Genomic DNA, 15,529 nt, shown 5'->3' on the forward strand with positions numbered 1-15,529 from the left:
AGTTGAATTAAGGTATATTACTCTAGAATGTTTTGTGTAGAATAGTTTTAATTGTGATAATTAAATTGTTGAATGATCTTATGTGACATTTGGTTTTCTAGTGTCCAAGACAACCCAATAACAATGATTGTGGATATTATGTGTCAATATTGAAGAGAATTATCACATATTGTGAAAGAGGAACAATTACAANTGATGTAAGTTATTTTTATTGTCATAATTAATTTGTAGTAAAGTTTAATTAACTAATTCTATATTATTTTTCTTTCTTGCAGTACTTTTCTAGTTGCATATGTTAATCATATCGTGAAAGTCAAATCATTAAAGTTAGGGAAAATTGATGTTTATATGTAATTAGTATTTGCTTATCAATTATGTTGAGCATTCAAGAAGAAAATGAAAATAAATTCAGCAGTATTGCACCATTTCCATTCTTCCAAAATCCAAAAGTTCAAACATCCTTCTCCCAAAAAAGAATAACAGTAGCTCCCTAAAAAAACGTTCAGCACCTCTCTTCCCCAAAATGTCCAGCAGAGAGTGTGTGCTCCCCAAAACGTTGCAACAAGCAAAAATAATCAGTGTCAGCCGAGAGTGAAAATTGTATGTGACGGCTGCTTGGTTTTTAGATCCCTAGGACCATGTGTCTAAAAAACAATAGGGGTAGGGTCCACCCTAAAAAAAATTAGGTGGTGCCAAGTGTCTTTTACAAACTTTGGGCTCAACATGTTTTTGCCAAAATTTGGTCCAATGTGCACAAGCTTGTTTAAAAAGTTTTAAACAATTAAAATACAATATAACTAAAATTTAAATTGTATAATTGGAGAGTCTTGAATTTATTTGGTATCCTCCAAATGTCCCAAATTGCGTTTCCAAAATTTTTCCTGAAAATAATAATGCAAATAATTAGCTCAGAAAATTTAAATTAATTAAAATTAGAATTTTTGGTCAAATTAAGCATAATTAGGAAAAACAGGAAAATACCGGAAAATTAAACATAATTCCCTGATTAATTCTAGCACAACAAACTAAGTGAAATCAATAAAATATCGACTCATCAAGGCCCAACGTCTATAATATAATAGATGTCGGGCCCCTCCTAGCTGACGTTTGTTGAAAAACACGTAGACTTCGTTTCAACACCAAGAGGGGTGAATTGGTGAGGTTTCAAAATCAGAATCTTTTTAAAATATTTTTCGCAAAGTATTATTCTTTATAAAGTTTCTTAATTCACAAGAAATGAAAAATGTAAGTGTAGTGTTAAGTTTCTGGCAAGTGTACCAGATCGTTATCAAGTAATATAAAATGGGTAAGTCCAAGTCTTGTTTCCTAAAAGACTCTTAGGTCTTACTTTTCATTTAAACCAATCGCATAAGACTTGAGAAGAAATTAATTTTGGGTTTTGAATGCAAAAAGAAAAGTAAACATGCAAATACAGTGAATCAATTGGCTAAAGAAACTATAGATGAATGGAGTTGTTGGGGTTTACAATTTCATCTTATCCACCCTCTTATGTCTACTTTTCTTATCTAATTCGCTTATTTATCATATTGTCATGTAAACATTCTTGGTCTACCTTTAACCCAATTCCTTGGCGAAAAGAGCCTATTACTAATTACTGGCTTGCTATCCGTAGCCTCCCCTAGCAAATTAATAATGCATGATAAATAGAAGAAAAATACAATTGATCGTCCTACCCCTATTCATAGGCGGTATTAGCATAATCAAGGAATTCCCCCCAGTTCATGACATTANTNTACGTTCCNGTATCAATAAAGACAAACAACATTTACCGAATGAGTTAAACGATAAAAGCATTAAGCAAAGGTAAGAAACCCAACAATTGATAAAGATAAGCATATGCAAGCATATAAAGAAGATAAGAATTTTGATATAAGAGAGTTTCAAAAGATTACATTGTTCCCCAACAACCTAGGGTTTAGTTCACCATAATCATGGTGAATCTAGATGAAATACAATGAAAGAATGGAAGAAATCACCCTAAACTTGGTAGATTGGAGCCTAAGCATCTAAGGAACCTCCTCCAAGGTGTGTGGAACAGCTCTGGACGTTTCTCTCTACCAAAAGATTAAGTTTTGATTCGCACTGGGGCTATATATAAGCCAAAAAGATAACAAAAATATTACAGAATCTAAGTTAATAAAAACAGAAAACCGCCCAAGCGCCTAAGTAAACCGCTTAGCGGTTTCCCATTTAGCCGTTGGACTACTCAGCGGTCATTTTTACCACAGAGCGGTTTCCCTCTAGTCACTCTGGACGCTCAGCGGTTCACTTGACCCTTCTTTTCATCCTTTTTCTTCCTCTTTCACGAGTCTAAGTCCACCTTACTTCACTTCCATCTTCAATTCACCTTAAAACCCTGCAAAACAATGTAAAAACAAGCATAATATTTCTAAAACCAACTTTTGACTCTCTCATGACTTAACTAAGTGTTTTACTTGATTTTAAGTTCATTCTAAGCCATAAAGGGTGTCTTTTAATATCAAATTTAAGTATGAAAATAACGGTTTTTAGACCGTTATCATGAAGCGGAAAATCCAAAGTAGACTATGAAAGTCGTTAAGTCGACGAGTCAACAAAGATCTACAACAAGATATCCCCTCTTATGAAATCTTTAACCCAGTTTGAACAATCCTCAAAGTGTCCAGACTCCACGAGTCAAACCCCCTACAATCCCAACAGGATAACGACCACAATCTTTACAAAGATTGAGAGAAATCTTGATCAACAGACGCCCACCACAATGTGCAGGATGTGATTAACCAATAAGCACAAAAAACTTTCTTCTTCAAAGAACCTCTTCAAAGATAGATTACCACGGTCTTCTTGATGAGTTCTTGGAGCAAATTCTCAGAGATCACAATCTGTAAATCAGAAATGAAAGTGTTAGAATTACCAAAGTCTCTGTTATCAACTAAGGCACGTCTATTTATAGTTCTCTATAAATCAGACGCTCCTGTAGTCGACTAGGCTACTAATACAGTCGACTGTCCTTAGACAGTTATAACAGATAAGTCAAATAGTAGTAGTCAACAACACACAAATTGATTTTTCCTTTAATACAGTTGACTATCATCAATGTTCTAACTAACTTTTGAAATATATTCGTTACATTACACACATTAATAGAATCTCAAAAAAAAACTAACGCAGTCGGATCCACTACGCATGTAGTCGACTTAGGCATATCAGCTCAGTTTGAAAAACTTTTTGATGCAAAATCACTCACAACACTGCTTTTGAAAATCTATGCATAGTCACGAGTTTTAATCGACTTACTTCATAATGAAGTCGACTTAAAACTTGCAGTTATGCCACACAATGTAAGTTCATAAAAGTGTATGTGGTTTTCTTCTTCAAAAACATATGTAATCCAGCCATAAATGATGTAACAGATATAATCTCAGAGAATGTGCATTCACATATCAAAATCAACACAAAACATGTTCAATAGAATATATCATTCAATAAGAACAGAACATGTAACACATTACAATACATGTGTTATTAATAATGTGTTGTCATCATCAAAAACCAAAATGATTAAACCAATGTGAGATTAAAGTTAGTTAAACCAGTGCTTCCCTTATTAACAATCAATCTCCCCCTTTTTTGATGATGCACAACCATGATTAATAAACAACCATGTTTGTACACAAGCAGCATAAAACCAGTCAATTAATCACTAGAAAATAAAGCAAATCTAAGCAACCGGTAGGTATAAGTGATTAAGTGAACTTTCCAGCGTATCAGTGTAATTTTCAGTGTATCAGAGCATCAGTGCAAATAAAAGATAAGATACATTTAAGCTCAATTGCACTTAATGAAACATTATTAATCAAGCAATCACATATCAAGCAATAAACCACTATATTTCTCCCCCTTTGTGCATTAGCAAAAAAGGTTTGCTTTCAAATATGGATATGCTGATAAAATAGAGATGCATAAGAGAAAAGCGATGTAAACAGTTTAAACATGCAGTGATGCTGCCCCTATCATAGATATTCACATGAGATAGATAAACTCCCCCTAGAGTGTAGGCAAGTGAAAAATCTATGCAAACAAATGCTCCCCCTGTCATTATGCATACAACAAAATCAGATTCAAATGCACAATGCAGTCTCATAGATATAAGAGCTTACAATCAATTCGTATCAAGATTGTATCAGTGTTATGATTGCATAATTCAATCAAGCAAAGATACAACTATCAACAATCTCACAATATAATCTCATTGCAAAACAGTTATATAAGAACAAGGATATATTGAAGAAAACTGATATAAAATGATCAAGAAATTTGATAACCAAATTCCAATAACTGGAATTTATAACTCCTGTATGTGACGTTAAAAGCCCAAACTAACATAAGTCTAAAGCTCTTTCTGCACTAGGGAACCTTCTGAGAAATAAATGTGGGTAGTTCCATATAAAACGTTTTCTAAATGTATTCTAACAAAATATGTAGTAAAATATTTTTTTCTTAATTTATAAAAATATGAATATAGTTAATAAAACTGATGACAAGGTAAAGAAAAATAAAAATACGTAGGACACAAATTTTTAAAGTAAAAAGTTCGACTATATAAAGATAAAAATTACAATTTCAAGAACATTTTCTAACATATATGTTTTTTTTATAATATAATTTTATGAATAAATTTATTGATGAATTGTATAAGTTAATTTATCCATAAAAATACCTGTGATTAAATCCATAAAATATTCATTGGTAAAATATACGTGTCATTATCAATAGATTAAGGATGTCGGTAATTGTATGTATGTTCTACTTAAAATCAATCTAATATATTATTCAATAACAATAAAATGATAGATATTTATATTCATTTTGAATCACAAGATAAAATAATTATAAAAAAATCAATTTTTATACTTAAAAGAGTAAAAGAAAAAAACAACATTAAATAAGTATTAAATAAATGTACAAAGGTTGGGTGCGTGAAATATAGGTATGCATTACAGCGAAAAACAATAATATGTATTAAAAGAAATGAAAACCGCTTCTTTAACAACGTTTTTTTATACAGTTTTGACAATGTCACGTGGCAGTTGTCTATTGTTTAAAAAAAGAATGAAAAAGTTTTTCATCAAGTGAGGGTATTATTGGAAGGAAAAAATACGAATTTTCGTTTTACGGTTTCCCTATTCATCGTTCATTTGCAGTTTGCTCTCTCATCTCTCTCGTGTTCTGTCATTTCTCTTGCATTCTCTTATTACTCTCGTACATTCATCTCTCTCGTTCTTTGATCTCTCTCATGTTGAAACCCTAAACCCTCACCTTCTCGCTATCTTGGACGTCTGGCTTGTGCACCATTGAAGCCCTCTCCTATATTTGTCTTGTTCCTTCTCGCTGTCGTGGTATTTTTTTGGTAAGTAGAACTGCACGAACTCTAACCATCTTCTCCAGTGTAGACGTTTTCTTCTTTCGCGAACCCTAACCGTGTTGTTTTGTTTATGTTATAACTGCAGGTCCAATGGCATCCCAAAACACAAATGTAAGATGAAATTTAATTTTTTATTTTTATAAATGATGTTTTATCCTCTGACTGTTAGTTAATAATAAACTTTTGTTAATGTTTTGTAGTGGTGCCTTCGTATCTCGATGGATTCATCGACCATTGTTGAAATGAATAGGTTACTAGGAGACGCTCGTGTAGAGCACATTAGGATGACTCCTTTTAGGTGGTGTTTGCACATTCTTAACCCTCTAGAGGTTAATTTGAAATTATTGAAGTTGATGGTCAAACGTTGGGTTGGGCATGATGTTAGTTTTAGGGATTGTCAACAATTGGTCCCATTTACTATTTTGGATGTGTTCATGGCCACATGTTTAGATATAGGTGAATTAGACATCCCTTTTGTTGAATCAGTCGTTGGATTGGTTGGTGAGATGTTTAATCCAAAAAACACTACAAAGAAGGAGCTGATTGACATGTTTAATTTGATTGTCCGGAATGAAAAGATAGAGGTTGATGTAGTGTGTAGCACTAGTGCAAAAACGCTGTTTAACATCGGTTAATTTGGGCTTTTAACGTCACTTTCACAACCGACGTCTAAACGGCTGACGTCTATGGGACGTCGAAATTCGTCAGAACCAACGTCCATATAAACGTCAGTTAACGATATCCACTGACATCTATATAGACGTCTGCTTATACTCACACCGACATCGAATTACTCTATATAGACGTCCACCTATGATTAAACCGACGTCAACTTGAATATATAAAGAGGTTTAAAATGACACTAACCGACGTCTATGTTGTTATAGACGTCGGGCATGGATTTAACCGACGTCTAACAACGACTTTATGTTTTAGAGCAGTTTTGATCCAGACTTTCGGTAGCATTGTGCAACACTCTCCTCTCGCTAGTTTCCCCACAAAAAAAGCTTGCGTCTTTTGAATCTTCTAGTGCTTTCAACCCAAAACCGAACCTGGGTCCATGGCTACTTCCAATTATTCANNCGCAACAGAAAAAAATTACNGTNTNGAGAAGNAGACAAGGACCNAAGTTCCATTTTNGGTCGGAAGAACTAGAAAACTCAAAAGATCGNCACTCTTTTAGTGAGGAAACTAGCAAAAGGAGAATGTTGCACTATGTTACCGAAAGAGTGGATCAAAACTGCACTAAAACACAACACAAAAAAAATTTTAATCAGTTGAACGACAAGATAATCGATAAAAAACTAAAGAAAGTTTAAACGGTAAGCATAAGATAAACCACGCACCAGGGATGAAGAGAGAAAAAGGAGAGGACGAAGACAATGACGTTATGACAAAATACAATGCAATGCCGGGAGAGATAAAAAGTAGAGGTGCGCAAGGGAGTAAAAGAAGAGGAGAACCAGAGAAAAAGGAGAAGAGATGAAGACGCGATCAAAAACTGAGTGGTTACAAGGGTCTGCGGTTTATTTAAAATGAAGTTGGGTGTCGGTTGCGCCAAAAACCGACGTCTATAGACGTCAGTGTTTGATGGGATTCAACGTCTATTCTTCTTAAAGAAGCTAAAAAGATTGACGCTTGATTTCCTGTCAGGGTAATTCACGTCGGTTCCCATCCTAGCCGACGTCTGAAACCCTTGAATTTGGTGAAAATAATCAATTACAAGAACGTAGATGTCGATTACGTTCCGAACCGACATCTAAATTGAAGGATTTTTGTCTTCCCGCCTTTCAGATAGGCCTTAGACGTCGCCGTTTGACTACGTGACGTCTAAGCGCCTGGGAATTTGGTGAACAACATTAATTGTAGCCCCAGTCGACGTCACTTGTTCAGGGGATCCGACGTCTATTCCTCGTCTGAAGCTGAACCGTTTGACGTTTGATTTCCTTTCAGAGACTGAAACGTTAGTGCCTTTTCTAGACGACGTCGAATTGTCTGTCTTATCACCTACCTCAGGCAATTTGACGTCGGTTTGAGGCAGGTGCGACGTCTATCATGTCATAGACGTCGCCTAACATCGAAACGAACGTCTAGTTTACTAATATATTTACGATAATGCCACCGAGCAATAATAGAAGTCGTTTTATCACGAAACCGACGTCTGATGGGTGACGTTAAAGAGCGTTTTTGCACTAGTGTAGGATATATATATTAGTGTGTATGGTTTCATTTTATTTTCCTAGGAAGTCTTTCTATGTTTCTAACATGTCTTGTGTAGTGTTAGATGACTTACATAGTTTATGTCTATATGATTGGGCGATCGGTGTACATAAACATATTGTACATAATTCAAATAAATGTGTGAAGAAAATTATGTCTGGAGGAATCGCCAAGTCACTCAGTCTTAGTGGCAATGTGGCCGGCTTGCAGGTAACATGATTTATAATTGATTAACTTGACAACATTTAGAAATTTGGCTCACTATTTATTTTGATATTTTCAGGCTTGGGCGGTTGAAAGACTATCTTTGCACGATCATGCTTCTCATAGGAAGTTCCCTCGCATATTGCGATGGTTCCCTTATACCTCAAGGACAAAAAATATTAAAAATATTTTTAAGACCGAAGATGTTAGTGTTTGAAGCTTTGTTATTTTCTTTTAAAATATTGATGATCTTCTTTCACTAATTTGGTTCTTTGTTTTTGGTATAGTTAAATTTGGAGTGGTATGTGTTGGAAAACAGGTTGACTTCGTTTTAACACCAAGAGGGGGGTGAATTTGTGAGGTTTAAAAAATCAGAGTCTTTTTAAAATCTTTTTCGCAAAGTATAAACCTTTACAAAGTTTCTTGAGTCACAAGGAATGAAAATTCTAAGTGCAGCGAAAATTACAAAGTTGACTACGAAAGCAATAAAGTCGAGTTAATGTAAAAGTGTAAGGATAGAGAAATCAAATGTAGATTTTTATACTGGTTTGGCCTTAATGCCTACATCCAGTGTCCTTCCACAATCCATAAGCAAATGCACTATAATGGTCAAGGTTTTTACAACAAGGCTTTTATAAAGACCTCCATAACAAAAATATAAAACATTGTTTACACCATGACAAGTGTATCGTATCAAATAATAATAGACAGTAAGTCCAGATCATTTCCCAAGGGACTCTTAGGCCTTATCTTTCATGTAAGTTGATTGCATAAGACTTGAAAGAAGAATAATTTTGTAGTGTTAATGCAAAACTAAATCTAAACATGCAAATGCAAATTGAATCAATTGGCAAGTAAAAGATATGAATGAATGAAGTTGTTAGGGTTTACAATTTCATCCTTATCCACCCTCTTATATCTACTATTCTTATTAAATTCGCTTTATTATCAATGTCATGCAACTTTCTAAATTACTCTAAACCCGATTCCTCGGTGAAGAGAGCCTATTACCAATTACTAGTTTACCATTCCTAGTCTCCCTAGTAATTACTAATGCATTAATTTCATAAGCTTAAAGCAATCGTGTAATGAGTGCCCAAATGCCCTTAAGAACATGTCTTCATCTGGGACATCTGGAGGTTTCATCAAAGAGCATAATGTGTAGAACTCCTCCAAATGTCTACGTGGGCATTCACCTGCAAAACCATGAAACCTAGGCAGCAAATGTATCAATCCAGTGTTGAAAACGCAACGAATATCCTCCTCATCAAGTGGAACCGGCTCCCTAGGAGCACTCTCATGAGATGGAGGAGAAACCTTACTATTCTCAACATGGAAATCAATAGGAGGATCATAATCATAGGCACAGGCAGAAGAAACAGTATCCACATAACCAAAATAGGTAGACATGGGAAAGAAGGGGGAAAAGAAGAATGCAATGAAAATATGCAACTAAAGCTACCTAAATGCAACACACAATGACGAACACACAAAACAGAACATCACACTCACAACACAAGACAAAACACAACACACACTAACACAACAAAAAACCTAAAACCGAACTGTTGGTCCCCGACAACGACGCCAAAATTTTGATGGGTGTCACACCCCATGCAAATTTTATGAGCATAAAGAATGCAGTATAGACTAGGAAGTGACTCCTAGGTCGTCTCTCAAGGACCAAATGCGGTTTGAGTCTTAGGTCTAACACGTAGTGGGGGGGGTTGAAAGTGTTCTTGCAAGGAAAATTAAATTAAATTAAAACTAGAAATTAAATACAACCAAACATAATTGGAAACTTTGAAATAAATGAACACAACACGAAGACGGAACGGTCCTACCGAACATAACAAATAATATAGTAAACGAAGAAAAAGTAAACTGAACGGTCCTAAAACAAGATGTGTGAACTAATTAAAATGTATAAAATAATAAAGAAACACATGGTGGGCTATTGAGATGCAATTCTTAAACTAAGACATTAAATAACTAATGCAACTTGAAATTAAAATTAAATGTTGAAAGTACATAACAAATTGAAATGCAAGAATTAAATAATAAAATGCATCCACACGGGAATAACATGTAATGCAACACCTAAATTAATAAAGGAAGAAAACCGTGCACCATCTGCACTTTTTGTTAAACAAAATATTTAAAATGTTCCTCTCCTAACCCTTGAGCACCTTTTCTTTGCAAAATGAAGATAAACCTATTCTAAAAGGGAAATAAAATGTGATTCCCAAAAACCATCATTAGTCGTCATCCTGCACCACTTTCATTTCTTAAAAGAAAACAAATGAGAAATTGGAAAGATAACTCCAACAATCTATCTCTGAACGTAACAGCTACCTCCACCAAATAAATCAACACCTTTTGTTAAAAGAAAAGAAAGAAATGCTCTTCAAATACTAAATGTGATGTGACCACTCTTCATTCTTCAATTAAAGAAACTTCAAAACATAATCACGATACTTTTGATTCAATGGAAAATAATAAAAAAAAATCACTTCCTTTGCTTGCAATAAACCGAAAAAGAAAAAGGAAATATGTAGCTACTAGCACATCCCATCAATCAACTTAAAAGCATGTAAAGAAAAATATTAAGCTTGCATCAGGGTCGGTACAATGCATTTATTTAAAAGAGAGAAACCATCACTCTCAAGCATGATTTACGTTGCAGCAAAAAAAAAAAAAAACAACACAAGGCTTCATAAAAAAAATAAAATAAAAAAATGAAAGTGCTTCATTCCACCCTTGGAAGAGAAAATACCGAGAGCTACATTCTCACTGCTAGAAAACGTTCCAGACCTGCAATGTTGCCGAGAGTGTGTGTCTTCTACCATGTGACGACTGCTATTTTTTAGCAAGGCCATGTGTCCTAAAATTTAGGGTGGGGTCCACCCAACCCTAGGGTTACCAAGTGTCAGTGTCTAATAAAATTGGGCCCAACAACATTTTCTCAAAATTGGCCCAAGATGCAAAGAGTTTGTCTAAAAAGTTTTAACAATTAAAATTACAATACAACTAAAATTTAAAATGTCTAAATGGAGAGTCTTGAATTTATTTGGTGTCCTCCAAATGTCCCAAATTGTGTTTCCAAAATTTTCCCTGAAAATAATAATGCAAATAATTAGCTCAGAAAATTCAAATTAATTAAAATTAGAATTTCCGGTCAAATTAAGCATAATTAGGAAAAACGGGAAAATACCGGACAATTAAGCACGATTCCCTGATTAATTCTAGCACAATAAACTAAGTGAAATCAATAAAATATCGACTCATCACTTAGGTTCCAATTCATCAAATCTAGGGTTTACTCTTCCATTCTTTCATTTAATTTCATCTAGTTTCACCATGTCCGTGGTGAACTAAACCCTTTGTTGTTGGGGAACAATGTAATCTTTTGAAACTCTCTTATATTGAAATTCTTGTTTTATTCATATGCTTGCATATGCTTATATTATCAATTGTTTGGTTTCTTATCTATGCTCAATGCTTTTATTGTTTAACTCATTCGGTAAGAAGATATTTTCCTTTGTCGATACGGGAACGTACGAGGAAGTCATGAACTGATAGAGAATTCCTTGATTAAGCAATAATGCCTAGAGATAGGGGTAGGACGATCAATTGTATTTTGCTTCAGTATTTTAATGCATTATTAATTACTTAGGGAGACTAGAGATAGTAAACTAGTAATTAATGGTAGGCTCTTTTAGCCAAGGAATTGGGTTAAGGGTAGGCCAAGAAAGTTTGCATGGCAATTAGATAATAAAGTGAATTAAATAAGAAATTGTAAACCCCAACAACTCCATTCATTCATATCTTTTCTTTTCCAATTGATTCACTTGCATTTGCATGTTTATTTTCGTTTTGCATTCACACTACAAAAATTATTTCTTTTGAAGTCTTATAAGATCAATTTACATGAAAGAAAAGGCCTGAGAGTCCTTTGGGAGAACGATACTTGGACTTACCGTTTATATATTACTTGATAACGATCTGGTACACTTGCGAGGGGCTTAACATTTATATCGAAGTTCATCCCGAAGGAAACATTTTTCTTAAAGTGATGGTTCAAAAAGGAAAGTGGTAGCAATGTACAAATAACTGGGTAGTTTAGGTTAACTTTTAGCACCAAGAGGGCATCTTTGAATCTGCCACTTGTTTTGAACTCCATAGTGAATCCACATCATTCTATCATTTTATTTTTTAGAACACGTGGACCACCCAGAATGTGACACGTGACGGTGTAAAAACTTTGTCACATTCTGGGTGTCAAAGTATCATTACCCAATTCAAAATAACAAGAATTATTATACTTTGACATGCTAAAATATTTTGACACTCATTTGACACGGTGGTGGGCCCACATTCTGCAAATGTGATGAAGGGTGAATTTGTCTGTTACAAATGCTTTTCTTCCGTAAACTTTTCTCTCTCTCTCATTTAACTTTGCTGTGTCCTTGATTTCATTTTTGGATTTCACTTTGTTGTTCTTAATTTCACTTTTGGAGCATTTCATTTTCGAAGAGGAAGTGTTTGTGCTGTGGGTTCTGATAAAGAACGCGAGAAGACCGAAGAGGAAGTGTTCGTGTTGTGTGCTAGGGTTGGGGACTATTCGTGCTATGTTAGCATTGGGGCTGATAGAGAACGCAAGAACTTGAAGAACAACTGCTCGTGCTGTGCTAGAGTTGGAGCTGATAGCACTAGAAATGCGCTGATTACCGAAGGATTATTACCGAAGGCTTTTGGGTCGTTTGTAAATTTGAGATACCGAAGGCTTTAGCGACGGTCATGTAAGATGGTTATTTTCGAAGGCTTTTGCCCTTCAGTATTGGGCAGTGAATTTACCGAAGGCTTTTGACCCATCGGTAAGCATCACGGTGATATATGAAATACCAATTGGGTTTTCCCTCTGTTAATTTCACTTTTTCGAGCCAAATTTCTTTCTTCGTTCCTCAATCCACTTGAGTCTGAGAAAATTGTTTCTCCTTTGCTCCTAATCAACATTGGCTTCCTTCTTCAATTAGTGGTGGTGACGTTGCTTCGTGCTCGTTTGTGGTCTGAGGAGGACGTTGGTGTCGCTACGCAAGGCTTAGCGGTGCATTTCGATCATCTTCGTTAGGGGTTAAGTCTACAATTGAGGGGTTTTCGTTGACGGCTTACTTGCTACCTTTTGCACCGTTGCTGAGGAGGCTGTCGTCGAGGGAGGGTGTTGAGAATCCCTACGGTGGACATTTTGTGTTGTGTTTCTTCCCTTGTCGTCAAGGTAACTAGGTTTCTGATTGAAACTGAATGTGTTGAGCCCTTATTCTTTGTAACAGGGTGTTTAATGATTAATATTTCTTGGTGTTACATTTTTTTAATGTAATTTGTGTATTATTTTACAAGGTTTAGGGCTTTGTTCAGGGGCTGAGTCATAGAACGTGTGGAAGGTTCCAACACAGTGGGTTAAAGGTTGTTGCAAAAGGGTTGCACTCAAGTATCCAACAATTCATCATTTCTAGGTAGGTAAAGTTCATCCTCTTGTGTTTTCCATGTTCATTGTGTTGTATTAATTACCTTATGAATGAAGAGTGAATTATAATTGAATTTGGATTGTAAAATTTGCAATTTGAGCAATTTGAGCATGTATGAATTGTCTGTTTTGATTATAGCCTTGATGGGAAATACATTGTGCAATTTGAGAATGGAAACTTATGTTAGATGTTGTTTTAGTTTGCTGCTGATTGATCTATCTAAAAGACGCATTGATGGGAATCACCCCTTTTCCCTAAACCTAAACCTACAATAACTCATAAAACTGAATAATAATACACAATGAGCATATAATAGGAGAGGTTTATTCTACATGTTAGGAGAGTGAAATGAAATGCTATATGACAGCATGCCTACTTGGAATCCTCCTCCTAAAGCAAGAAAAGAGAGTTTAATAAGCATGAAAATGGAGAAAAAGGAGTGGGAAATTGATGAGCATGAGAGGCTTATTAGAGGAACAAGTCAACCAATGGAAGATCTAGTTAGAGACAATGGAATAAAACACAATCTAATGATTTCTAAATTGTCCCAAAAGCAACAAAGTGTGGGACAAACTATAGCAATTGTCTAATGCAAATGTTGCGTTTATTTGTAGAATAATACTATAGTTGATGACTTGATTCACCTGAAAATATAAGTTTTATAAAATATAGGCTTTGCCTACTCCAAGGAGACATGGTAGGCTGATGATAACAATTTTCTTGAGTGGATATAGTTGAGGGCCTAGAAGATGAGGCTTTGCTTGCTGCAACTGAACCTGAAAGGGTTAGAGTAATTATATAAGGCAACAATATCTAGACGAGAGAAGCTCCATCTCTTGAGAAAATTGAGCACTTGGTGACTTACAATCATTTTTGTGAAGATGTTGAAGGGATTCATTAGGGTGACAAAGGCTTTGTTTGAGCCTAGCCCTGTCTCTTCTGTGATCATTCTGTGTCCCCCTAAAGCCTGAGCAGACCTAAACTCAATTTTACAGAAATTACACGAGTAAGATCTTGGAAGCCATATGCACCCACCAAGTATCCTAAAAGCATCTTTTGCAAAAGCTCTTTCCTCCCATGATGAGTTGGTGTTGTTGATGCGGGCTCCAAATGGTTGTTGGATATGTGAGTTCAAGAATTGTTTCCTCTTGAACCACAACAAGTACCGAGACTCCTCCATGTTAATTATGAGTGGCAAAAGGAAAATTAAAACCTGTTGGGAGATGATAAGAATGAAAGTGAGAAACAGATGAGGTGGAAGAAGCTTTATATAAAGATAAAATTAAAGGCTGGCTAGGGAGGGAGTTGAATACCAATAGTTTAGGGTTGCATGTCCTGATTATTATTATATTTGAAAGAAACCTAAGAATCTGTGGGGGAAGAGAAAAAGGTTATCTAAAAAGGCCTTGTTATAAGCCCTGTGTCTTTCCTTTAGTATTTAAGCTTTTCTGTTTTTTTTTTCTTGGTTTACTTGCAACACAGTCTTGGAAGGGTCCCATTTATGCAACTGTCTAGCATCATATTTGATTCACACGGATGATGGAGATAACGATTATGAGAGTACGAAAATACATTAAAATAGTTTCTCTAAAGCTTCCAATTTGGAATTGAAGTTTGCGGGCCTTCCATCGAAGCTTCTTGGAAATTCATTAATCAATATTTGTTTTGTTTATCAATGTATAGATGAAGGGGCAGTGGAAACCTGAACATGAAACACAAATACATAGAAATTTCCACATGAAAGCATCTCATCGGCTCTCAGACATGTTTAGGGATGCCCGAATTGCAGGGGAGCGCCCTTACTGGTTGGGCGAGATCATTTGGAACTCCTTGCTTGCTCATTAGAATTCAGTAGAGTTTCGCAACAAGTGTGCTATTGTTGGTATCGGTGGGGTTAATTTTTAAAAGAGTTTAGCGCAGCGGATTAAAACACAGATAGCGTAGAGCGTAATAAGTCACAGTTGAAATAAATTTAGCCTTTTTATAAAAAAACAATTTTCTTTCAGAAAATTTACCAAGCAGATAACGTGCGTTAAAATAAAATGAGTGTAGGGCAAAAGAAAAACACACAAGGATTTTTATACTGGTTTGATTCAACAGAATCTACGTCCAGTCGTTAATCACTACAAAGAGTGATTAACAGTTCCACTAAAAA

Source organism: Vigna radiata, unplaced genomic scaffold, assembly GCF_000741045.1.
Source record: "Vigna radiata var. radiata cultivar VC1973A unplaced genomic scaffold, Vradiata_ver6 scaffold_23, whole genome shotgun sequence".
NCBI classification, from domain to species: Eukaryota; Viridiplantae; Streptophyta; class Magnoliopsida; order Fabales; family Fabaceae; genus Vigna; species Vigna radiata.